This window comes from Moschus berezovskii, chromosome 19, assembly GCF_049115385.1.
Source record: "Moschus berezovskii isolate FMDL1 chromosome 19, NW_MosBer_1.0, whole genome shotgun sequence".
Taxonomy (NCBI): domain Eukaryota; kingdom Metazoa; phylum Chordata; class Mammalia; order Artiodactyla; family Moschidae; genus Moschus; species Moschus berezovskii.
The window spans coordinates 153,206-180,816 of record NC_142478.1 but is presented as its reverse complement, the minus strand read 5'-3'; positions in this window follow the sequence as shown (position 1 = coordinate 180,816).

Genomic DNA, 27,611 nt, shown 5'->3' with positions numbered 1-27,611 from the left:
GCAGTCCAAGGGACTCTCAAGAGTCTTCTCCAGCACCACAGTTCAAAAGCATCAATTCTTCGGCGATCAGCTTTCTTCACAGTCCAACCCTCACATCCATACATGACCACAGGAAAAACCATTGCCTTGACTAGACGGACCTTTGTTGGCAAAGTAATGTCTCTGTTTTTCAATATACTATCAAGGTTGGTCATAACTTTCCTTCCAAGGAGTAAGCGTCTTTTAATTTCATGGCTGCAATCAGCATCTGCAGTGATTTTGGAGCCCAAAAAAATAAAGTATGACAGATTCAATTTCTATAAATTAAAAAAAAAATTCACTGATGTGTATATGCTCATCCAAATATATGTGTATTATATATTCTAGCATTATATAACACAACTAATATATATGTTATAAACATTTAGGTTGAACAACAAAGAAAAATATTAACAGTATATATATATTTCTATTGACATATATAGTCAAATTGGAAGTGGTCAAACAGGAGATGGTAAGAGTGGACGTAGACATTCTAGGAATCGGTGAACTAAAATGAACTGGAATGGGTGAATTTAACTCAGACATACTCATTGGTGTCCTCTAATTACATTTTTATACTTTTTTAATTTCCATCACCCTGCTCTGTTACCCTGTGAATAGAATAAGAATCACTCTGATTTCAAAGTTTGTCACAGTAGTTCTCAAGGTGGGCTGGCCTTCACATTCTTCTTGGGTTTGAATTATTAGCTATACTGTATGCGGCACAAGGGATCAAGTGGCAGCTGCTGGAGGGGCATAGAGATAATCACTGCTGACAGGCATGCCTGTGAATACAATGAAAAGGATGATATACAAAAGTTAAACAAGCATGTGAAATCAAAATCTGAGGTTGGAAAGGAGTCGATCAAAAAGATTCCAGCACACTGGACCCAAAGTATCCTTATGTAACAGAGCAGCATGAGCACAGCCCTTAGCAGGTAGGCATTGCTGTGCCTTATTAGTCCACATCCTGTTATTAGCAACAGATCTTGCTCGGCAATTGGACAGTGCATCCCTGGGCCCCGCCCATAAACAACCAGCTATCAATGAGGTACCTACTGGTATGTCTCCTGCTCAGCTATTGGTCAGCTACACAGTGGGCCCTACATGATGATAACTGTCAATGAGGGACCATTGGAGAAGTGATTCAGTCAAGAGTCCGTGGTGCAGTGGTCATGTGAATGAGGATTCACCAAATCTTGGCGTCCCTAAAGCTCATTGGAGTAGAAAAATCATACAACATATACTTAGAGTTGAAGTGTTCCCAACAATATTTTTTGGTGTCTAAAGCTCATTGGAGCAGAAAAAACATACAAAATGTTCTTAACTACCTTTTTCCATGTTAAGTGCTTGGTCTTAAGTTCCTTAAGCCCCTCACGAACCCCCAATAGGAAGAGGGTGGTCTAGAGATGAAGTGACCAGAGGACACTGAAGTGCTAAAATGGGATGAAAAATGTTCAAACGGGGATGGAGGAGGCAGGAGTGTTGAAGGGAGACATATAAGTCTAAGAATTAAGGGCACTGAAGGAAAGTCTGAAGGTCATGAACAGAAACACCATGCCCATGAATCACCACTCTCCAGAATCAGACACACAGAAGTGTCAGCAGTGGGTAAGTTGCATCATGGCCTCCCCCAGCATCCACTAGCCCATGTTGATGGGTAAAGTGGTACATTGTAATGTCTAAGACCCCAAGGCAAACATTGGCTGGGGGAGTGCCTAGCGGACCAATCAGATTGAAGGGTGTGGCTCCTCATTGTCCTGAGAAGGTATATATAACGGGGTCAGAGGCAGAGATTCTGGGTTAGGCCACTTCGTGGGCTCATCATGACTAAGGGAACCAGGAAGCCACAGAAGCCAAGAAGAGTTGCAACACGGTTTGCTTCAAGGGTGAAAGGAAGAAAGACGACCCGTTGTCAACGGAGATACAGAGGCATTGTGAAGGTAAGATGACTCCATCTATGCTCCCCATGGTCTCCATTGACTTTACTGATCAAGCCCTCTACACTAACCTTGCCAGGCACAAAAGATCTCATCATCCGACATCCCTTTTTCATGAATTCTCCCTTCCAACTTGGTAGTTATACTCTTTCCTCAAAACTAATACCCTCTCTTTCCTTTCCAGGCAGGAAATATGACCCCGAAGCTCAGAAGACCTCTACAAGTGACAATGAGAAAGAAAATCTTATCATATGCCACTCAGTCGAAGAAGGTGAAGAAAACAAGAAAACCAAACTGATTTTTCTTTTTCTGTGCACGTAAGACTCGGGTCAAAGCCAAAAAAGTTACCAAAATATGAGGCAGATTCCAAAAAGGAGGCAGAATCGAAAGAGAAGGTAAGCTCAGCCACCCCAGAATGAGAGACCCTAGAGAAGTACCATCTGGGCAGCCAGTAACTGAATACCAAAGGTCAGACGTTTAGAATTTTTTCTCCAGAGGTCTGCTTTCTTACAAACGGCCAACCAGGAAAAGACTGACTCTCAAACTAACATAGTAAACTGATGGCTGCCATTCAAAGATACATCAAATGGTGAAAAGATGATATTTGTGTGTAAGTGTAAATTTTCTGATGGGAAGGGAGGGAATGGAGAGATGAGGTGGGCATCTGAGTGGGGAGGGATGTGGAGTTCCGGGATATTGGGGAACAGACCTTCAGTCCCCCAATTAACCAGAGAGTAGAAGTCTGGACTGGGTCAGAACTCTGCACTGAAGATGGAGAACCCTGCTTAACAGTTGATCTCAGCGGCAAGGATTAGTGGTGTGGTGTTACTGCATTTGTTTGGAGTGTGGAATGACATTAGGGTCAAGATTGCCAGAACCCAGATGGGAAGAGGGTTCAACATGTGGATGGGGAATGTCATACTTCCCCTGAGAATAGCAGGCAGAAATCAACTCCTGGCCACATACATCATAAAGGGCTTTCTTGCATCACTCGCCTATGCTGTCAGCTAAAGGGGCTCAGGAGGCACAAAATGCTGATACAACTAAAACCCACAGCTAGCACTCCCAAAGATTAAAATAATGCTTGGAGGGAAAAGACCAAATATCAATAAGGCCACTGTTATCCTAAGAAATTGGTGGGAGCAGTGTGTTCCCAATTGCAGGGCAGGGGAGGCGGCCCAATCCTGGTGCATATGACAAACAGGATCACCACAGACAGATAATTTTTTCGAATGGGGGGCACTATGCAGTCTGTGGGATCTTAGTTCCCTGACAAGGGACTGAAAATGTTGTGTTTCCTTGTTAATTTTCTGTTTAGTAGAGCTATCTGTAGGTGTGAGTGTGGTATTAAAGTCTCCCACTCTTAATGTTTTATTATTAACTTTCCCTTTCATAATTATTAATATTTGACTCACATATTGTGGTGCTCCTGTGTTTGGTACATATATATTTATAATTGTTATATCTTCTTTTTGGATTGATCCTTTGATCATCATGTAGTGTCCTTCATTGTCTCTTTTCACAACCTTTGTTTTAAAGTCTATTTTGTCTTATTTGAGTATTGCTACTCCTGCTTTCTTTTGGTCTCCATTTGGCTGGAATATGTTTTTCCTGCCCTTTCCTTTCAGTCTGTATGTGTCCCTTGTTTCGAGCTGTGTCTCTTGTAGACAACATATATAGGGGCTTGTTTCTGTATCAATTCAGCCAGTTTTTGTCTTTTGGTTGGGGCATTCAACCCATTTACATTTAAGGTAATTATTAAAAGTATGATCCCATTGCCATTTACTTTATTGTTCTGAGTTCAGGTTTATACCCTCTTTCTCTGCTTCCTGTCTAGAGAAAGTCTTTTAGCATTTGCTGGAGAGCTGCTTTGGTGATGCTGAATTCTCTCAGCTTTTGCTTGTGTGTAAACCGTTTTATTTCTCCTTCATATATGAATGAGATCCTTGCTGGATACAGTAATCTGGGCTGTAGGCTATTTTCTTTCATCACTGTAAGTATGCCCTGCCATTCCCTCCTGGCCTGAAGAGTTTCTATTGAAAGATCAGCTGTTATCCTTGTGGGAATCCCCTTGGGTGTTTTTTTTTTTCTTTTTCCCTTGTTGCTTTTAATACTTGTTCTATGTCTCTGATGTTTGTTAATTTTAATAATATGTGTCTTGGGGTGTTTTGCCTTGGGTTTTTCCTGTTTGGGACTCTCTGGGTTTCTTGGAATTGGGTGATTATTTATCCTTCCCCATTTTAGGGAATTTTTCAACTATCATCCCTTCAAGTATTTTTCCATGGTCTTTCTTTTTGTGTTTCTCTTCTGGGACTCCTATGATTCAAATGTTGGGGGGTTTAACATTGTCCCAGAGGTCTCTGAGTTTTTCCTCACTTCTTATAATTGTTTTTCTTTTTTCCTCTCTGTTTCATTTTTTCGAACATTCTATCTTCTATCTCACTTATCCTAAATTCTGCCTCAGTTATTCTACTGTTGTTTCACTCCAGAATGTTTTGGATCTCATATTTTGCATTATTCCTTATGTATTGACTCTTTTTTATTTCTTCTATGTGCTTGTTAAACCTTTCTTGTATCGTCTCGATCTTTGTCTCCAGGCTATTTATATGTAACTCCATTTTGTTTTCAAGATTTTTGATCATTTTAAATATCATTATTTGGAATTCTTATCAGATAGATTCCCTGTCTCTTCCTCTTTTGTTTGGGTTGGTGGGCATTTATTTATTTATTTATCTCTATGTGAAGAGTGTGCGGAGGCAGCCACTCATTTGCTTATTCACAAAGTAAGGCAGAGGAAACATGTTGCAATTACACAGGATGCTGGCTGTTTCCCCATAACAATGCCAGGTCATGACTTAACCAACTATGAATACCTACTCTAGTCCCTCTTATTTCATAGAACACCCCTTCCCACAAACATGAGAAAGGCTTCCACGGCTGAGAAGAATGTACAGGTGTAAGGAGTGGAGCCAAATCAGATCTGGCCTACATCTGAAAAAGTCAAGAGCAGCCATTACCAGTGCTTATGGAGGTGGCACAGTGGGAGTATCTGAAAATCTGACTGGTGTTCTGGGCCTGTCCCCGTATATACCCAAGCCCATATTGGGCAACCCGTCTTGCTCCAGCACTTCTTTCTTTTGCGGCAAAATTTCCAATGCTGGAAGGGGATACAGCACACACTTATATGAAATGGAATCAGCATGGACCTGAAACTCAGGGCTTCTGTAACATCAACTATACTCTCAACTTAAATTCCCAATAGGCAGAGTGGGCTACTGAGCACAGGAGAAGTCCGGGCCATACCAGGCACTGGTTCTGGCCCCTCTATCTCTAGCCCAACCTCTCACCAAAGTGAGAGTTGCCAATATACAAGAAACAAAATGGTTCTGTAAAGTAAAATTATGGAAATCGCTCAACAGGAAAAACAAAACTAAAATCAAGTAAAAAAGGAGAACAGTTTAAGAGACTTCTAAACAGCATCAAGTATATTAACATTCACTTTACTGGGGTCACAGAAGGAAAAGAGAGAAAGGAGTCAAAAATATATGTTTAATGTCCTGACGGGAAAAACTTGCAACCTATACTAGTCTACCCAGCAAGATTATCATCCAGTATTGGAGAGAAGAACTTCTCAGACAAGCAAAAGCTAAGAGCTTATCCATATTAAACCAGCTCGGAAGGAAATATTAAATAGTCTTCTCTGATTGGAAAAAGAAGTAAAAATCTACAGAGAAAGGAAAAACTCCCACCAGTACACACAATCACAGAGTAAAGGCTGTGCATCAACCAAGTAGATACTCTAGTATGAAAATTAAAAGACAAGTGATTTGCAAATTAAACGCTAACTACATTAAACACCCTATTACATCAATGGTCAGAGCATCCTGATAGAAAAGGAATAAGAAAAATGTAGTCTTAAATTACAGATAAGACTAGTTGAACTTCATAGATATCTACAGGATTTGTTGTTGTTCTTCAGTTACTACGTTGTCTGACTCTTTTGAAACCACATGAGCTCCAGACATCCAGGCTCCTCTCTCCATGGGATTTCCCGGTCAAGAACACTGGAGTTTATTGGATTTCCTTTACCAGTGGATATTGCTGACCCAGGGATCAAATATGCATCTTCTGCGTTGCAGGCAGATTCTTTACCTCTGAGCCACCTGGCATTAGTTCAGTTCAGTTCAGTTCAGTCGCTCAGTCGTGTCTGACTCTTTGCAACCCCATGAATCACACCATGCCAGGCCTCCCTGTCCACCACCAACCCCCGGAGTTCACTCAAACTCATGTCCATCGATGTGGTGATGCCATCCAGCCATGTCATTCTCTGTCATCCCCATCTTCCCCTACCCCCAATCCCTCCTAGCATCAGAGTCTTTTCCAGTGAGTCAACTTGTCGCATGAGGTGGCCAAAGTATTGGAATTTCAGCTTTAGCACCAGTCCTTCCAATGAACACCCATGATTGATCTCCTTTAGAATGGACAGGTTAGATCGCCTTGAAGTCCAAAGGACTCTCAAGAGTCTTCTCCACAACCACAGTTTATTCAGTATTACAGTTATCCAGGCCTATGCCCCAACCAGTAACACTTAAGAAGCCGAAGTTGAACGGTCAAATGAAGACCTAAAAGACCTTTTAGAATTAACACCCAAAAAAGATATGCTTTTCATTATAGGGGACTGGAATGCAAAGTAGAAGTAAAGAAACACCTGGAGTAACAGGCAAATTTGGCCTTGGAGCACGGATTGAAGCAGGGCAAAAGATAATAGAGTTTTGCCAAGAGAACGCACTGGTCATGGCAAACACCCTCTTCCAACAACACAAGAGAAGACTCCACACATGGACATCACCAGATTGTCAACACCGAAATCAGATTGCTTATATTGTTTGCAGTCAAAGATGGAGACGCTGTATACAGAGAGCAAAAACAAGACCAGGAGCTGACTGTGGCTCAGATCATCAACTCCTTATTGCCAAATTCAGACTGAAATTGAAGAAAGTAGGGAAAACCACTAGACCATTCAGATATGACCTAAATCAAATCTCTTATGATTATACAGTGGGAGTGAGAAATCGATTTAAAAGACTAGATCTGATAGATAGAGTGCCTGATGACCTCTGGAGGGAGGTTCGTGACATTGTATAGGAGACAGGGACCAAGACCATCCCCATGGAAAAGAAATGCAAAAACGCAAAATGACTGTCTGAGGAGGTCTTACAAATAGCTGTGAAAGAAGAGAAGCGAAAAGCAAAGGAGTAAAGGAAAGATATAAGCATCTGAATGCAGAGTTCCAAAGAACAGCAAGGAGTGATAAGAGAGCCTTCCTCAGTGATAAATGCAAAGAAATCGAGGATAACAACAGACTAGGAAAAACAAGAGATTTCTTCAAGAAAATTAGAGTTTCCAAGGGAAGATTTCATGCAAAGATGGCCTCAATAAAGGACAGAAATGCTATCGACCTAACAGAAGCAGAAGATACGAAGAAGAGGTGGCAAGATACACTGAAGAACTGTACAAAAAAGATCTTCACGACCAAGATAATCACAATGGCATGATCACTCACCTGGAGCTAGACATCTTGGAATGTAAAGTCAAGTCGGCCTTAGAAAGCATCACTATGAACAAAGCTAGTGGAGGTGATGGAATTCCAGTAGAGCTATTTCAAATCCTGAAAGATGATGCTGTGATGCTGCACTCAATATGCCAGCAAATGTGGAAAACTCAGCAGTGGCCACAGGACTGGAAAAGGTCAGTCTTCATTCCAATCTCAAAGAAAGGCAATTCCAAAGAATGCTCAAACTACCGCAGAATTGCACTTATCTCACATGTGAGTAAATTCATGTTCAAAATTCTAAAAGCATGCTTCAGCAATATGTGAACTGTGAAATCCCAGATGTTCAAGCAGGTTTTAGAAAAGGCAGAGGCACCAGAGATCAAAACGCCAACATCCGCTGGATCGTGGAGAAAGCAAGAGAGTTCCAGGAAAACGTCTATTTCTGCTTCATTGACTATGCCAAAGCCTTTGACTGTGTGGATCACAAGAAACTGTGGAAATTTCTGAAAGAGATGGGAATACCAGACCACCTGACCTGCCTCGTGAGGAATCTCTATGCAGGTCAGCAAACAACAGTCAGAACTGTACATGGAACAGACTGGTGCCAAATAGGAAAAGGGATTCGTCAAGGTTGTTTATTGTCACCCTGCTTATTTAACTTCTATGCAGAGTATATCATGAGGAACGCTGGGCTGGAAGAAGCACAAGCTGGAATCAAGATTGCTGGGAGAAATATCAATAAACTCAAATATGCAGATGGCACCGCCCTTGTGACAGAAAGTGAAGAGGAACTCAAAAGCCTCTTGAAGAAAGTGAAAGAGGAGAGTGAAAAGGTTGGCTTGAAGCTCAACATTCAGAAAAAAAGATCATGGCATCTGGTCCCATGACTTCATGGGAAATAGTTGGAAAAACAGTGGAAACTATCAGATTTTATTTTTTGGGCTCCAAAATCACTGCAGATGCTGATTGCAGCCATGAAATTAAAAGACGCTTACTCCTTAGAAGGAAAGTTATGACTAACCTTGATAGTATATTTAAAAGCAGAGACATTACTTTGCCAACAAAGGTCTGTCTAGTCAAGGCTATGGTTTTTCCCATGGTTATGTATGGATGTGAGAGTTGGACTGTGAAGAAAGCTGATCGCCAAAGAATTGATGCTTTTTTCATACTTATTGGTGTCCTCTAATTTCATTTTTATAGTTTTTGAATTTCCATCACCCTCCTCTGTTATACTGTGAATAAAATAAAAATCAGTGATGTTACTGTTTGCCAAAGTAGTTCTCAAGTTGGGCTGAATTCATATTCTTGTTGGGTTTGAAATATTAGCTATACTATATGCAGCACTTGGGATCAAGTGACAGCAGTTGGAGGAGCATATAGATCAGCACTGCTAACAGGCATGCCTGGTAATAAAATGAAAAGAATGAGTACAAAAGTTATGGTTAAGGTGGGATGATTTGGGAGAATAGCATCAGTTCAGTTCAGTTCAATCGCCCAGTCATGTCCGACTCTTAGCGACCCCATGAACCACAGCATGCCAGGCCTCCCTATCCATCACCAACTCCCGGAGTTCACTCAAACTCATGTCCATCGAGTCGGTGATGCCATCCAGCCACCTCATTCTCTGTCGTCCCCTTCTCCTTCTACCCCCAATCGCTCCCAGCATCAGAGTCTTTTCCAGTGTGTCAACTCGGCGCATGAGGTGGCCAAAGTATTGCAGTTTCAGCTTTAGCATAAGTCCTTCCAATGAACACCCAGGGTTGATCTCCTTGAGAATGGACTGGTTGGATCTCCTTGCAGTCCAAGGGACTCTCAAGAGTCTTCTCCAGCACCACAATTCAAAAGCATCAATTCTTCGGCGATCAGCTTTCTTCACAGTCCAACTCTCACATCCATACATCCCCATATCCTCCCTCCATGTCATTCCCGTGCACCAGCCCCAAGCATCCTGTATCATGCGTCGAACCTGGACTGGTCACTTATGATAATATACATGCTACAATGCCGTTCTCCCCAATCATCCCACCTTCACCCTCTCCCACAGAGTCCCAAAGACTGTTCTATATGCCTATGTCTCTTTTGCAGTCTCGTATACAGGGTTCAGGTTACCATCTTTCTAAATTCCATATGTATGGGTTAGTATACTGTACTGATGTTTTTCTTTCTGGCTTATATCACTCTGTATAATTGGCTCCAATTTCATCCACCACAGTAAAACCGATTCAAATGCATTCTTTTTGATGGCTGAAAAATAATCCATTGTGTATATGTACCAAAGCTTTCTTATCCATTCATCTGCAAATGGACATCTAGGTTGCTTCCATGTCCTGGCTATTATAAACAGTGCTGCAATGAACATTGGAGTACATGTGTTTCTTTGAATTCTGGTTTCCTCGGTGTGTATGCCCAGGAGTGCGATTGCTGGATCATATGGCAGTTCTATTTCCAGTTTTCTGAGGAATCTCCACACTGTTCTCCATAGTGGCTGTACTAGTTTGCATTCCCACCAACAGTGTAAGAGGGTTTCCTTCTCTCCACACCCTCTCCAGCATTTATTGCATGTAGACTTTTGGATAGCAGCCATTCTGACTGGTGTGAAATGGTATCTCATTGTGGTTTTGATTTGCATTTCTCTGATTATGAGGGATGTTGAGCATTTTTTCACGTGTTTGTTAGCCATCTGTATGTCTTCTTTGGAGAAATGTCTGTTTAGTTCTTTGGCCCATTTTTTGATTGGGTCACTTATTTTTCTGGAATTGAGCTGCAGGAGCTGCTTGTATATTTTGGAGATTAATCCTTTATCAGTTGCTTCATTTGCTATTATTTTCTCCTATTCTGAAGGCTGTCTTTACACCTTGCTTAGAGTTTCTTTTGCTGTGTAGAAGCTTTTGATTTTAATTAGGTCCCATTTGTTTATTTTTGCTTTTATTTCCAATATTCTGGGAGGTGGGTCTTGGAGGATCCTGCTGTGATTTATGTCAGAGACTGTTTTGCCTACGTTCTCCTCTAGGAGTTTTATTGTATCTGGTCTTACATTTAGCTCTCTAATCCATTTTGAGTTTATTTTTGTGTATGGTGTTAGGAAGTGTTCTAATTTCATTCTTTTACAAGTGGCTGACCAGTTTTCCCAGCACCACTTGTTAAAGAGACTGTCTTTTGTCCATTTTATATTCTTGCCTCCTTTGTCGAAGATAAGGTGTCCATAGCTGCGTGGGTTTATCTCTGGGCTTTCTATTTTGTTCCATTGATCTATATTTCTGTCTTTATGCCAGTACCATACTGTCTTGATGACTGTGGATTTGTAGTAGAGCCTTAAGTCTGGCAGGTTAATACCTCCAGTTCTATTTTCCTTCTTCAAGATTGCTTTCGCTATTCGAGGGTTTTTGTATTTCCATACAAATTGTGAGATTTGTTCTAGTTCTGTGAAAAATATCATTGGTAGCTTGATAGGGATTGCATTGAATGTATAAATTTCTTTGGGTAGTATACTCATTTTCACAATATTTATTCTTCCAATCCATGAACACAGTATGTTTCTCCATCTATTAATGTCCTCTTTGATTACTTTCACTAGTGTTTTTTGGTTTTCTATGTACAAGTCTTTTGTTTCCTTAGGTAGATATATTCCTAAGTATTTAATTCTTTTCGTTGCAACAGTGAATGGAATAGTTTCCTTAATTTCTGTTTCTATTTTCTCATTATTAGTGTATAGGAATGCAAGGGATTTCTGTGTGTTGATTTTATATTCTGCAATGTTACTGTATTCATTGATTAGCTCTAGTAGTTTTCTGGTAGAGTCTTTAGGGTTTTCTGTGTAGAGGATCATGTCATCAGCAAACAGTGAAAGTTTTACTTCTTCTTTTCCAATTTGGATTCCTTTTATGTCTTTTTCTGCTCTGATTGCTGTGGCCAAAGCTTCCAGAACTATGTTGAATAGTAGTGGTGAGAGTGGGCACCCTTGTCTTGTTTCTGATTTTAGGGGAAATGCTTTCAGTTTTTCACCATTGAGGATAATGTTTGCTGTGGGTTTGTCATATATAGCTTTTATTATGTTGAGGTATGTCCCTTCTATTGCCAATTTCTGGAGGGTTTTTATCATAAATGGATGTTGAATTTTGTAGAAGGCTTTCTCTGCATTTATTGAGATAATCATATGATTTTTATTTTTCAGTTTGTTAATGTGGTGTATTATGTTGATTGATTTGCGGATATTGAAGAATCCTTGCATTCCTGGGATAAAGCCCACTTGGTCATGATATATGATCTTCTTAATATGTTGTTGGATTCTGATTGCTAGAATTTTGTTAAGGATTTTTGCATCTATGTTCATCAGTGATATTGGCCTGTAGTTTTCTTTTCTTGTGGGGTCTTTACCAGGTTTTGGGATTAGGGTGATTGTGGCCTCATAGAATGAGTTTGGAAGTGTCCGTTCCTCAGGAATTTTCTGGAAGAGTTTGAATAGAATAGGTGTTAGCTCTTCTCTAAATTTTTGGTAGAATTCGGCTGTGAAGCCGTCTGGACCTGGGCTTTTGTTTGCTGGAAGATTCCTTATTACAGCCGCTAGTTCCGTGCTTTTGAATGGTCTGTTCAGATTTGCTATTTCTTTCTGGTTCAGTTTTGGAAAGTTGTACTTTTCTAGGAATTTGTCCATTTCTTCCAGGTTATTCATTTTATTGCCATATAATTGCTGATAGTATTCTCTAATAATCCTTTGTATTTCTGTGTTGTCAGTTGTGATCTCTCCATTTTCATTTCTAATTTTATTGATTTGGTTCTTCTCCATTTGTTTCTTGATAAGTCTGGCTACTGGTTTGTCAATTTTATTTACCTTGTCAAAGAACCAGCTTTTGGCTTTGTTGATTTTTGCTATGGTCTCTTTTGTTTCTTTTGCATTTATCTCTGCCCTAATTTTTACAATTTCTTTCCTTCTACTGACCCTGGGGTTCTTCATTTCTTCCTTTTCTAATTGCTTTAGATGTAGAGTTAGGTTATTTAGTTGACTTTTTTCTTGTTTCTTGATGTGTACCTGTATTGCTATGAACTTCCCCCCCTTAGCACTGCTTTTACAGTGTCCCAGAGGTTTTGGGTTGTTGTGTTTTCATTTTCATTCATTTCTATGAATATTTTAATTTCTCTTTTGATTTCTTCTATGATTTGTTCATTATTCAGCAGCATGTTATTCAGCCTCCATATGTTGTCATTTTTAATAGTTTTTCTCCCGTAATTGAGATCTAATCTTACTGCATTGTGGTCAGAAAAGATGCTTGGAATGATTTCAACTTTTTTGAATTTATCAAGGCTTGATTTATGTCCCAGGATGTGATCTATCCTGGAAAAGGTTCCGTGTGTGCTTGAGAAAAAGGTGAAATTCATTGTTTTGGGGTGAAATGTCCTATAGAGATCTATTAGGTCTAACTGGTCTATTGTATCATTTAAAGTTTGTGTTTCCTTGTTAATTTTCTGTTTAGTTGATCTATCCATAGATGTAAGTGTGGTATTAAAATCTCCCACTATTATTGCATTATTGTTAATTTCCCCTTTCATACTTGTTAGTAATTGTCTTACATACTGTGGTGCTCCTATGTTGGGTGCATAAATATTTATAATTGTTATATCTTCATCTTGGATTGATCCTTTGATCATTATGTAGTTTCCTTCTTTGTCTCTTTTCACAGCCTTTGTTTTAAAGTCTATTTTATCTGATACGAGTATTGCTACTCCTGCTTTCTTGTGGTCTCTATTTGCATGGAATATCTTTTTCCAGCCCTTCACTTTCAGTCTGTATGTGTCCCTCGTTTTGAGGTGGGTCTCTTGCAGACAACATATATGGGGGTCTTGTTTTTGTATCCATTCATCCAGCCGTTGTCTTTTGGTTGGGGCATTCAACCCATTTACGTTTAAGGTAATTATGGATAAGTACGATCCCGTAGCCATTTTCTTTATTGCTTTGGATTCGATTTTATACACCCTTTCTGTGTTTCCTGTCTAGAAAAGATCCTTTAGCATTTGTTGGAGAGCTGGTTTGGTAATGCTGAATTCTGTCAGCTTTTGCTTGTCTGTAAAGCTTTTGATTTCTCCTACATATTTGAATGAGATCCTTGCTGGGTATAGTAATCTGGGCTGTAGGCAATATTCTTTCATCACTGTAAATTTACACTGCCATTCCCTCCTGGCCTGAAGAGTTTCTATTGAAAGATCAGCTGTTAACCTTGTTGGAATCCACTTGTGTGTTATTTGCTGTTTTTCCCTTGCTGCTTTTAATATTTGTTCTTTGTCTTTGATCTTTCTTAATTTTATTAATACGTGTTATGGGGTGTTATGCCTTAGATTTTTCCTGTTTAGGACTCTCCAGGTTTCTTGGACTTGGGTGATTATTTCTGTCCGCACTTTAGGGAACTTTTCAACTATCATCTCCTCAAGTATTTTCCCATGGTCTTTCTTTATGTCTTCCTCTTCTGGGACTCCTATGATTCGAATGTTGGGGCATTTAACATTGTCCCAGAGGTCTCTGAGATTGTCCTCATTTCTTTTGTTTTTCTGTTTTCCTCTCTCTTTCATTTATTTCTACCATTCTATCTTCCATCTCACTTATCCTATATTCTGCTTCTGTAATTCTACTGTTGGTTCCCTCCAGGATGTTTGGATCTCATCTACTATTTTATTCCTTATTTATTGACTCTTTTTTATTTCTTCAAGATGTTTGTTAAACCTCTCTTGCATCTTCTCGATCCTTGTCTCCAGGCTATTTACCTGAAACTGCATTTTGTTTTCAAGAATTTGGATCGTTTTCACTCTCATTATTCTGAATTCTTTATCAGGTATATTGACTCTCTCTTCCTCTTTTGTTTGAGTTGCTGGGCCTTTATTTATTTATCTCTATTTGACGAGTTTGTGGAGGCAACCACACGTTTGCTATCTAAAAAAGCAAGGCAGAGGAAACATGTTGAAATTCCACAGGATGCTGGCTGTTTCCCCATAACAATGCCAGGTCATGACCTAACCCACTCCTAATGCCTACTCCAGCCCCTCTTATTTCAAAGAACACCCCTTCCCACAACTACGGCACAGGCTTCCATGACTGAGAAGAATATTCAGGTGTCAGGAGTGGAGCCAACTCATATCTGGCCTACATCTGAACTAGTTGAGAGCAGCCATTAGCAGTCATGAACAATATCAAAATACAAAATGATAGGATACTGAATGAGGAATTCCCCAGGATTCTAAGTGCCCAGAAGGCTACTGGAGATCAATGGAGAAATAACTCCAGAAAGAATGAAGGGATGGAGCCAAAGCAAAACAAATACAAGTGGTGGATGTGACTGGTGATAGAAGCAAGGTCTGATGCTGTGAAGAGCAATATTGTATAGGAACCTGGAATGTTAGGTCCATGAATCAAGGCAAATTGGAAGTGGTCAAACAGGAGATGACAAGAGTAATTGTAGATATTCTAGGAATTAGCAAACTAAAATTGACTTGAATGTGTGCATTTAACTCATATGACCATTATACTTACTACTGTGGGCTGGAGTCCCTTAGAAGAAATAAAGTAGCCATCATGGTCAACAAAAGAGTCCCAAATGCAGTATTTGGATGCAATCTTAAAAACGACAGAATGATTTCTGTTCGTTTCCAAGGCAAACCATTCAATATTACAGTAATCCAATCTATGCCCCAAACAGTAACGCTGAAGAAGCTGAAGTTGAACGGTTCTAGGAAGACCAACCAGACCTTTTAGAACTAACACCAAAAAAAGATAGCCTTTTCAGTATAGGGGACTGGAATGCAAAAGTAGGAAGTCAAGAAACACCTGGAGTAACAGGCCAATTTGGACTTGGAGCACGAAATGAAGCAGGGCAAAGGCTAATAGAGTTTTGTCAAGAGAATGCCCTGGTCATAGCAAACACCCTCTTCCAACAACACAAGAGAAGACTCTACACATGGACATCACCAGATGGTCAACACCGAAATCAGATTGATTATATTCTATGCAGCCAAAGAAGGAGAAGCTCTATACAGTCAGCAAAAACAAGACCAGGAGCTGGCCATGGCTCAGATCATCAACTCCTTATTGCCAAATTCAGACTGAAACTGAAGAAAGTAGGGGAAACCACTAGACCATTCAGGTATGACCTAAATCAAATTCCTTATGATTATACAGTGAAAGTAACAAATAGATTTAAGGGACTATATCTGATAGATAGAGTGCCTGATAAACTCTGGACGGAGGTTCATGACATTGTACAGGAGACAGGGACCAAGACCATCCCCACGAAAAGAAATGCAAAAAAGCACAATGGCTGTCTGAGGAGGCCTTACAAATAGCTGTGAAAAGAAGAGAAGAGAAAAGCAAAGGAGGAAAGGGAAGATATAAGCATCTGAATGCAGAGTTCCAAAGAATAGCAAGGAGAGATAAGAAAGCCTTCCTCAGCTATCAATGCAAAGAAATAGAGGAAAACAACAGAATAGGAAAACAAGAAATCTATTCAAGAAAATTAAAGATATCAAGCGAACATTTCATGCAAAGATGGGCTCGATAAAGAACAGAAATCGTATGGACCTAACAGAAGCAGAAGATATTAAGAAGAGGTGGCAAGAATACACAGAAGAACTGTACAAAAAGATCTTCATGACGAAGATAATCACGATGGTGTAATCACTGACTTAGAGCCAGACATCTTGGAATGTGAAGTCAAGTGGGCCTTAGAGAGCATCACGACGAACAAAGCTAGTGGAGGTGATGGAATTCCAATTGAGCTATTTCAAATCCTGAAAGATGATGTTGTGAAAGTGCTGCATTCAATATGCCAGTAAATTTGGAAAACTCAGCAGTGGCCACAGGACTGGAAAAGGTCAGTCTTCATTCCAATCCCAAATAAAGGGAATGCCAAAGATTGCTCAAACTACCACAATTGCACTCATCTCACACTCTAGTAAAGTCATGCTCAAAATTCTACAAGCCAGGCTTCAGCAATATGTGAACTGTGAATTTCCAGATGTTCAAGCAGATTTTAGAAAAGGCAAATGCACCAGAGATCAAATTGCCAACATCCGCTGGATCAATGAGAAAGCAAGAGAGTTCCAGAAAAACATCTATTTCTGCTTCTTTGACTATGCCAAAGCCTTTGACTGTGTGGATCACAGTAAACTGTGGAAAATTCTGAAAGAGATAGGAATACCAGACCACCTGACCTGCCTCTTGAGAAACCTGTATGCAGGTCAGGAAGCAACAGTTAAAACTGGACATGGAACAGCAGACTGGTTCCAAATAGGAAAGGAGTAAGTCAAAGTTGTATATTGTCAGGCTGCTTATTTAACTTCTGTGCAGAGTACATCATGAAGAACGCTAGGCTGGAAGAAGCACAAGCTGGAATCAAGATTGGCGGGAGAAATATCAATAAACTCAGATATGCAGATGACACCACTCTTATGGCAGAAAGTGAAGACCAACTCAAAGGCCTCTTGATGAAAGTGAAAGAGGAGACAAAACTTTGGCTTGAAGCTCAACATTCTGAAAACGAAGATCATGGCATCTGGTACCATCACTTCATGGGAAATAGATGGAGAAACTTTGGAAACAATGTCAGACTTTATTTGTCTGGGCTCCAAAATCACTTTGGATGCTGATTGTTGCCATGAAATTAAAAGACGCTTACTCCTTGGAAGGAACTTATGACCAGCCTAGATAGCATGTTAAAAAGCAGAGACAATATTTTGCCAACCAAGGTCCGTCCAGTCAAGGCTATGGTTTTTCCCGTGGTCATGTATGAATGTGAGAGTTGGACTGTGAAGAAAGCTGATCGCCGAAGAATTGAAGCTTTTGAACTGTGGTGCTAGAGAAGACTCTTGAGAGTCCCTTGGACTGCAAGGAAATCCAACCAGTCCATTCTAAAGGCGATCAATCCTGGGTGTTCATTGAAAAGACTTATGCTAAAGCTGAAACTGCAATACTTTGCCCACCTCATGTGATGAGTTGACTCACTGGAAAAGAGTCTGATGCTAGGAGGGATTGGGGGTAGGAGGAGACGGGGACGGCAGAGAATGAGATGGCTGGATGGCATCACCGACTCAATGGACATGAGTTTGAGTGAACTTCAGGAGCTGGTGATGGACAGGGAGGCCTGGCGTGCTGTGGTTCATGGGGTCGCAAAGAGTCAGACACGACTGAGCGACTGAACTGAACTGACTGACTGAATATTCATTCTTCAATACCGTTCTTATAAATCACCCCACCTTCACGCTCTCCCACAGAGTCCCGAAGACCGTTCTATACACCTATGTCTACTTTGCTGTCTCGTATACAGGGTTAAGGTTACCATCTTTCTAAATTCCATATATATACGTTAGTATACAGTATTGGTGTTTTTCTTTCTGGCTTACTTCTCTCTGTATAATAGGCTCCAATTTCATCCACCTCATTAGAACTGATGCAAATGCATTCTTTCTGATAGCTGAAAAATACTCCATTGTGTATATGTACCAAAGTGTCTTAACCATTCGTCTGCAGATGGACATCTAGGTTGCTTCCATGTCCTCGCTTTTATAAACAGTGCTGCAATGAACATTGGAGGACATGTGTTTCTTTCAATTCTGGTTTCCTCGGTGTGTAGGCCCAGGAGTGCGATTGTTGGATCATATGGCAGTTCTATTTCAAGATTTTTGAGGAATCTCCGCACTGTTCTCCATAGTGGCTATACTAGTGGATTTATCTCTGGCCTTTCTATTTTGTTCCCTTGATCTATATTTCGATCTTTATGCCTGTACCATACTGTCTTGATGACTGTGGCTTTGTTGTAGAGCCTGAAGTCTGGATGTTAATTCCACCAGTTCCATTCTTCTTCCTAAACATTGCTTTGGCTATTCGAGTTTTTTTTTTGTATTTCCATACAAATTGTGAGATTATTTTTCTAGTTCTGTGAAAAATATCGTTCGTAGTTTGATACGGATTGCATTGAATGTATAAATTACATTGGGTAGTATACTCATTTTCACAATATTTAATCTTCCTATCCATGAACACGGTATATTTCTCCATCTATCAGTGTCCTCTTTGATTACTGTCACTAGTGTTTTTTAGATTTCTATGTACAAGTCTTTTGGTTCTTTAGGTAGATATATTCCTAAGTATTTAGTTATTTTTGTTGCAGTAGTGAATGGAATAATTTCCTTAATTTCTATTTCTATTTTCTCACTATTAGTGTATAGGAATACAAGGGATTTCTGTGTGTTGATTTTATATCCTTCCACTTTACTGTATTCATTGATTAGCTCTAGTAGTTTTCTGGTAGAGTCTTAAGGGTTTTCTGTGTAGAGGATCATGTCATCAGTGAACAGTGAAAGTTTTATTTCTTCTTTTCCAACATGGACTCATTTATGTCTTTTTCTGCTCTGATTGCTGTGGCCAAAACTTCCAGAACTATGTTGAATAGTAGTGGGGAGAGTGGGCACCCTTGTCTTGTTCCTGACTTGAGGGGAAATGCTTTCAGTTTTTCACCATTGAGGATAATGTTTGCTCTGGGTTTGTCATATATAGCTTTTATTATGTTGAGGTATGTCTTTCTATTTCCACATTCTGGAAGGTTTTTTATCATAAATGGATGTTGAATTTTGTCAAAGGCTTTCTCTGCATCTATTGAGATAGTCATATGATTTTTATTTTTCAGTTTGTTAATGTGGTGTATTACGTTGATTGATTTGAGGATATTAAAAAATCCTTGCATTCTTGTGATAAAGCCCACTTGGTCATGAAGTATGATCTTCTTAATGTGTTGTTGGATTCTGATTGCTAGAATTTTGTTAAGGATTTTTGCATCTATGTTCATCAGTGATATTGGCCTGCAGTTTTCTTTTTTTGTGGGATCTTTACCAGGTTTTGGGATTAGGGTGATGGTGGCCTCATAGAATGAATTTGGAAGTTTCCCTTCCTCAGAAATTTTCTGGAAGAGTTTGAGTAGAATGGGTGTTAGCTCTTCTCTAAATTTTTGGTAGAATTCAACTGTGAAGCCGTCTGGACCTGGCCTTTCGTTTGCTGGAAGATTTCTGATTACAGCCTCTAGTTGCGTTCTTGTAATGGGTCTGTTCCGATTTTCTATTTCTTCCTGGTTCAGTTCTGGAAAGTTGTACTTTTTTAGGAATTTGTCCATATCCTCCAGGTTATTCATTTTATTGCCATAAAATTGCTGATAGTATTCTCTAAAAATCCTTTGTATTTCTGTGTTGTCTGTTGTGATCTTTCCATTTTCATTTCTAACTTTATTGATTTGATTCCTCTCCCTTTGTTTCTTGATGACTCTTTTAGTGGTTTGCCAATTTTATTTACCTTCTCAAAGAACCATCTTTTGACTTTGTTGGTTTTTTGTATTAGTCTCTTTGGTTTCTTTTGCATTTATCTCTGCCCTAATTTTTGTGATTTCTTTCCTTCTACTAACCCTGGGTTCTTCATTTCTTCCTTTTCTAGTTTCTTTAGGTGTAGAGTTAGGTTATTTAGTTGACTTTTTTCTTGTTTCTTGAGGTGTGCCTGTATTGCTATGAACTTCCCCCTTAGCACTGCTTTTACAGTGTCCCAGAGGTTTTGGGTGGTTGTGTTTTCATTTTCATTCATTTCTATGCAATTTTGATTTCTCTTTTGATTTCTTCTATGATTTGTTCACTATTCAGCAGCGTGTTATTCAGCCTCCAGATGTTGGCATTTTTAATAGTTTTTCTCCCGTAATTGAGATCTAATCTTACTGCATTGTGGTGAGAAAAGATGCTTGGAATGATTTCAATTATTTTGAATTTACCAAGGCTAGATTTATGGCCCAGGATGTGATCTATCCTGGAAAAATTCCGTATGTGCTTGAGAAAAATGTGAAATTCATTTTTTGGGGTGAAATATCCTATAGAGATCTATTAGGTCTAACTGATCTATTGTATCATTTAAAGTTTGTGTTTCCTTATTAATTTTCTGTTTAGTTGATCTATCCATAGAAGTAAGTGGGGTATTAAAATCTCCCACTATTATTGCATTGTTGTTAATTTAACCTTTCATACTTGATAGTAATTGTCTTACATATGCTCCTATGTTGGGTGCATGAATATTTATAATTTTTATATCTTCTTCTTGGATTGATCGTTTGATCATTATGTAGCTTCCTTCTATGTATTTTCACAGTCTTTGTTTTAAAGTCTATTTTATGGGATATGAGTATTGCTACTCCTGCTTTCTTGTGGTCTCTATTTGTATGGAATATCTTTTTCCAGCCCTTCAATTTCAGTCTGTATGTGTTCCTGGTTTGAGGGGGGACTCTTGTAGATAACATATATGGAGTTCTTGTTTTTGTATCCATTCAGCCAGCCTTTGTCTTTTGGTTGGTACATTCAACCCATTTACGTTTAAGGTAATTATTGATAAATATGATCCCGTTGCCATTTTATTTATTTTTTTGAGTTCGAGTTTATACACCCTTTCTGTGTTTCCTGTCTAGAGAAGATCCTTTAGCATTTGTTGGAGAGCTGGTTTGGTGATGCTGAATTCTGTCAGCTTTTGCTTGTCTGTAAAGTTTTTGATTTCTCCTCCATATTTGAATGAGATCCTTGCTTGGTACAGTAATCTGGACTGTAGGTTATTTTCTTTCATCACTTTAAGAATGTCTTGCCATTCCCTCCTGGCCTGAAGAGTTTCTGTTGAAAGATTAGCTGTTATCCTTGTGGGAATCCCCTTCTGTGTTATTTCTGTTTTTTCTTGCTGCTTTTATTTTTTTTTTTTTAATTTTTTTAAATTTTTTATTTTTTTTAATTAATTTATTTTTTATAGGAGGCAAATTATTTTACAATATTATATTGGTTGGTTTTGCCATATATTGACATGAATTCGCCCTGGGTTTACATAAGTTCCCCCTTCTGAACCCCCCTCCCACCTCCCTTCTCCCTTTACCCTCCCTCTGGGTCATCTCCGCATGCCCGCCCCGAGCATCATATAACATGCATTGACCCTGAACTAGTGATTCATTTCACATATGACAACATACGTGTTTCAATGACATTCTCCCAAATTATCCCACCCTCACCCTCTCCCACAGAGTCCCAAAGACTGATCTATACATCTGTGTCTCTTTTGCTGTCTCGTATACAGGGTTATCATTTGCATCTTTCTAAATTCCATATATATGCGTTAGTATGCTGTATTGGTGTTTTTCTTTCTGGCTTACTTCACTCTGTATAATAGGCTCCAGTTTCATCCACCTCATTAGAACTGATTCAAATGTATTCTTTTTAATGGCTGAATAATACTCCATTGTGTATATGTACCAAAGCTTTCTTATCCATTCGTCTGCAGATGGACATCTAGGTTGCCTCCATGTCCTGGCTATTATAAACAGGGCTGCAATGAACATTGGAGTACATGTGTCTCTTTCAATTCTGGTTACCTCAGTGTGTATGCCCAGGAGTGCAATTGCTGGATCATATGGCAGTTCTATTTCCAGTTTTATGAGGAATCTCCACACTGTTCTCCATAGTGGCTGTACTAGTTTGCATTCCCACCAACAGTGTAAGAGGGTTCCTTTCTCTCCACATCCTCTCCAGCATTTATTGCATGCAGACTTTTGGATAGTAGCCATTTTGACAGGTGTGAAATGGTATCTCATTGTGGTTTTGATTTGCATCTCTCTGATTATGAGGGATGTTGAGCATCTTTTCATGTGTTTGTTAGCCATCTGTATGTCTTCTTTGGAGAAATGTCTGTTTAGTTCTTTGGCCCATTTTTTGATTGGGTCATATATTTTTCTGGAATTGAGCTGCAGGAGCTGCTTGTATATTTTGGAGATTAATCCTTTATCAGTTGCTTCATTTGCTATTATTTTCTCCCATTCTGAAGGCTGTCTTTTCACCTTGCTTATAGTTTCCTTTGCTGCGCAGAAGCTTTTGATTTTAATTAGGTCCCATTTGTTTATTTTTGCTTTTATTTCCAATATTCTGGGAGGTAGGTTTTGGAGGATCCTGCTGTGATTTATATCAGAGAGTGTTTTGCCTTCGTTCTCCTCTAGGAGTTTTATAGTTTCTGGTCTTACATTTAGCTCTCTAATCCATTTTGAGTTTATTTTTGTGTATGGTGTTAGGAAGTGTTCTAGTTTCATTCTTTTACAAGTGGCTGACCAGTTTTCCCAGCACCACTTGTTAAAGAGACTGTCTTTTCTCCATTTTATATTCTTGTCTCCTTTGTCAAAGATGAGGTGTCTATAGGTGCGTGGATTTATCTCTGGGCTTTCTATTTTGTTCCATTGATCTATATTTCTGCCTTTATGCCAGTACCATACTGTCTTGATGACTGTGGCTTTGTAGTAGAGCCTGAAGTCCGCCAGGTTAATTCCCCCAGTTCCATTTTTCTTCCTCAAGATTGCTTTGGCTATTCGAGGTTTTTGTATTTCCATACAAATTGTGAGATTATTTGTTCTAGTTCTGTGAAAAAGATCGTTGGTAACTTGATAAGGATTGCATTGAATGTATAAATTACTTTGGGTAGTATACTCATTTTTACAATATTTATTCTTCCAATCCACGAACATGGTATATTTCTCCATCTATTAGTGTCCTCTTTGATTGCTTTCAGTAGTGTTTTATAGTTTTCTATGTACAAGTCTTTTGTTTCCTTAGGTAGATATATTCCTAAGTATTTAATTCTTTTCATTGCAACAGTGAATGGAATAGTTTCCTTAATTTCTCTTTCTATTTTCTCATTATTAGTGTATAGGAATGCAAGGGATTTCTGTGTGTTGATTTTATATCCTGCAACGTTACTGTAATCATTGATTAGCTCTAGTAGTTTTCTGGTAGAGTCTCTAGGGTTTTCTGTGTAGAGGATCATGTCATCGGCGAACAGTGAAAGTTTTACTTCTTCTTTTCCAATTTGGATTCCTTTTATGTCTTTTTCTGCTCTGATTGCTGTGGCCAAAACTTCCAGAACTATGTTGAATAGTAGTGGTGAGAGTGGGCACCCTTGTCTTGTTCCTGACTTGAGGGGAAATGCTTTCAGTTTTTCACCATTGAGGATAATGTTTGCTGTGGGTTTGTCATATATAGCTTTTATTATGTTGAGGTATGTCCCTTCTATTCCCACTTTCTGGAGAGTTTTTATCATAAATGGATGTTGAATTTTGTCAAAGGCTTTCTCTGAATCTATTGAGATAATCATATGATTTTTATTTTTCAGTTTGTTAATGTGGTGTATTACGTTGTTTGATTTGCGGATATTGAAGAATCCTTGGATTCCTGGGATAAAGCCCACTTGGTCATGATGTATGATCTTCTTAATATGTTGTTGGATTCTGATTGCTAGAATTTTGTTAAGGATTTTTGCATCTATGTTCATCAGTGATATTGGCCTGTAGTTTTCTTTTCTTGTGGGGTCTTTACCAGGTTTTGGGATTAGGGTGATTTTGGCCTCATAGAATGAGTTTGGAAGTGTCCGTTCCTCAGCAATTTTCTGGAAGAGTTTGAGTAGAATAGGTGTTAGCTCTTCTCTAAATTTTTGGTAGAATTCGTCTTTGAAGCCGTCTGGACCTGGGCTTTTGTTTGCTGGAATATTCCTAATTACAGCCTCTAGTTCCGTGCTTGTGATGGGTCTATTCAGATTTTCTATTTCTTCCTGGTTCAGTTTTGAAAAGTTGTACTTTTCTAGGAATTTGTCCATTTCTTCCAGGTTATTCATTTTATTGCCATATAATTGCTGATAGTATTCTCTAATAATCCTTTGTATTTCTGTGTTGTCAGTTGTGATCTCTCCATTTTCATTTCTAATTTTATTGATTTGGTTCTTCTCCCTTTGTTTCTTGATGAGTCTTTTAGTGGTTTGTCAATTTTATTTACCTTCTCAAAGAACCAGCTTTTGGCTTTGTTTATTTTTGCTGTGGTCTCTTTTGTTTATTTTGCATTTATTTCTGTCCTAATTTTTACGATTTCTTTCCTTCTACTAATGCTGGGGTTCTTCATTTCTTCCTTTTCTAGTTTCTTTAGATGTAGAGTTAATTATTTCGTTTACTTTTTTCTTGTTTCTTGAGGGGTGCCCGTATTGCTCTGAACCTTCCGCTTAGCACTGCTTTTACACTGTCCCAGAGGTCTTGGATTGTTGTGTTTTCGTTTTCATTCATTTCTATGCATATTTTGATTTCTCTTTTGATTTCTTCTATGATTTGTTCATTATTCAGGAGCGTGTTTTTCAGCCTCCAGATGTTGGCATTTTTAAATGTTTTTCTCCTGTAATTGCGATCTAATCTTACTGCATTGTTGTCAGAGAAAATGCTTGGAATGATTTCAACTTTTTTTATTTTACCAAGGCTAGATTTTGGCCCAGGATGTGATGTATCTTGGAAAGATTTCGTGTGCACTTGAGCAAAAGGTGAAATTCATTGTTTTGGGGTGAAATGTCCTATAGAGATCTATTAAGTCTAACTGGTCTATTGTATCATTTAAAGTTTGTGTTTTCTTGTTAATTTTCTGATTAGTTGATCTATCCATAGGTGTGAGTGGGGTACTAAAGTCTCCCAATATTATTGTGTTATTGTTAATTTTCCCTTTCATACTTTTTAGTAACTGTCTTACATATTTCCATGCTCCTATGTTAAGTGCATAAGTATTTTTAATTGTTATATCTTCTTCTTGGATTGATCCTTTGATCATTATGTAGTTTCCTTCTTTGTCTCTTTTCACAGTCTTTGTTTGAAAATCTATTTTATCTGATATGAATATTGCTATTCTCGCTTTCTTTTGGTCTCTATTTGCGTGGAATATCTTTTTCCAGCCCTTCACTTTCAGTCTGTATGTGTCCCTCATTTTGAGGTAGGTCTCTTGTAGGCAACATATATAGGGGTCTTGTTTTTGTATCCATTCAGCCAGCCTTTGTCTTTTGGTTGGGGCATTCAACCCATTCACTTTTAGGGTGATTATTTATAAGTATGGTCCCGTTTCCATTTTCTTTATTGTTTTGGGTTCGAGTTTATATACCCTTTCTGTATTTCCTGTCTAGAGAAGATCCTTTAGTATTTGTTGGAGAGCTGGTTTGGTGATGCTGAATTCTCTCAGCTTTTGCTTGTCTGCAAAGCTTTTGATTTCTCCTTCATATTTGAATGATATCCTTGTTGGGTATAGTAATCTTGGCTGTAGTTTACTTTCTTTCATCACTTTAATTATGTTTTGCCATTCCCTCCTGGCCTGAAGAGTTTCTGTTGAAAGATCAGCTTTTATCCTTATGGGAATCCCCTTGTGTGTTATTTGTTGTTTTTCCCTTGCTGCATTTAATATTTGTTCTTTCTGTTTGATTTTTGTTAATTTGATTAATATTTGTCTTGTAGTGTTTCTCATTGGTTTATCCTGTTAGGGACTCTCTGGGTTTCTTGGACTTGGGTGATTATTTCCTTACCCATTTTAGGGAAATTTTCAACTATTATCTCCTCAAGTACTCTCTCATGGTCTTTTTGTCTGCTTCTACTGGAACTCCTATGATTCGAATGTTATGGCGTTTAACATTGTCCCAGAATTCTCTAATATTGTCCTCATTTCTTTTAATTCGTTTTTCTTTTTCCAACTCTGTTTCATTTATTTCTACAGTTCTATCTTCTATCTCGCTTGTCCTGTCTTCTGCCTCTGTTATTCTATTGTTTGTTCCATCGAGAGTGTTTCTGATCTCATCTATTGCATTATTCATTGTATATTGACTCTTTTTATTACCTCTAATTCCTTATTAAACATTTCTTACATCTTGTCAATCTTTTCTCCACTTTATTTATCTGTAACTCCATTTTGCTTTCCAGATTTTGAATCATTATCACAATTAAAATTCAAAATTCTTTATCATGTAGTTTCCCTGTATCTTCCTCTTTTGTTTGTGTTCAGTTCAGTTCAGTTCAGTCGCTCAGTCGTGTCCGACTCTCCGCGACCCCATGAATCACAGCATGCCAGGCCTCCCTGTCCATCACCAATTCCAGGAGTTCACTCAAACTCATGTCCACCGAGTCACTGATGCCATCCAGCCATCTCATTCTCTGTCGTCCCCTTCTCCTCCTGCACCTTTCCCAGCATCAGAGTCTTTTCCAGTGAGTCAACTCGTCGCATGAGGTGGCCAAAGTATTGCAGTTTCAGCTTTGGTGGGCATTTATCCTGTTTTTTTACTTGCTGGGTATTTCTATGCCTCTTCATCTTGCTTTTATTTCTGTGCTTGGGGTGGCCTTTCCGTCTTCTGGCAGTTTGTGGAGTTCTCTTTATTATGTAGTTACCTCATTGTGTGGGGTTGGATGGGTGGCTTGTCAAGATTTCCTGGCTAGGGAAGCTTGTGTCGGTGTTCTTGTTGGTGGAGCTGGATTTTTTCTCTCTGGACTGCAATGAAGTGTCCAGTAATGAGTTTGAGATGTCAATGGGTTTGAAGTGGCTTTGGGCCACCTGTATATTGAAGCTCATTGTTATTCTTCTGTGTTGCTGGAGAATTTGCGTGGTATGTCTTTCACTGAAACTTGTTGATCCTTGGGTGGTGCCTGGATTCAGTGTATGTATGGAGGCATTTGATGAGCACCTATCAATTAATGTTCCCTGGAACAGGAGATCTCTGGTATTCTCAGGATTTGGAATTAAGCCTCTGCCTCTGGTTTTCAGTCTTATTCTTGAAGTAAGCTCAAGACTTCTCCCTCTGTTACTTCCAAGGCCGTTCCTCCTGTTACTGCTCTTCTGTTTACTGGTCTCTTCAGTGTCTAATTCCCGTCCTGACCCAGGGGGCAGTGGTGGACACTTATTTTCCTGCTCACCTGTTCAGTCCTGCTGTGGGGAGAGAGGAATGCTACTAACAAATATCACTGGCATCTGTGGGGAGTGCTCGCAGTGTATCGGCTTCAATGGGATTGCTCCCACTCGCGGCATGTGTGCTTTCCCTGTTTATGCTGCTCAGGCTCTAGGTTGCTCTGCCAGGAGCTGTCCGCGGCCGGCTCTGGGTTGTATGCACTTCCTATGTCTGAGCGGCTCATGTTCAGGTCCTTGGGTACTCCACAATGGTGCAGACTTGGTTGGGCCTGCGTTTGTGCCTTCCCCGGTCCGAGTAGCTCAGGTGATCAGGCGTTTGGCTAGTGAGGTCGCTGTGG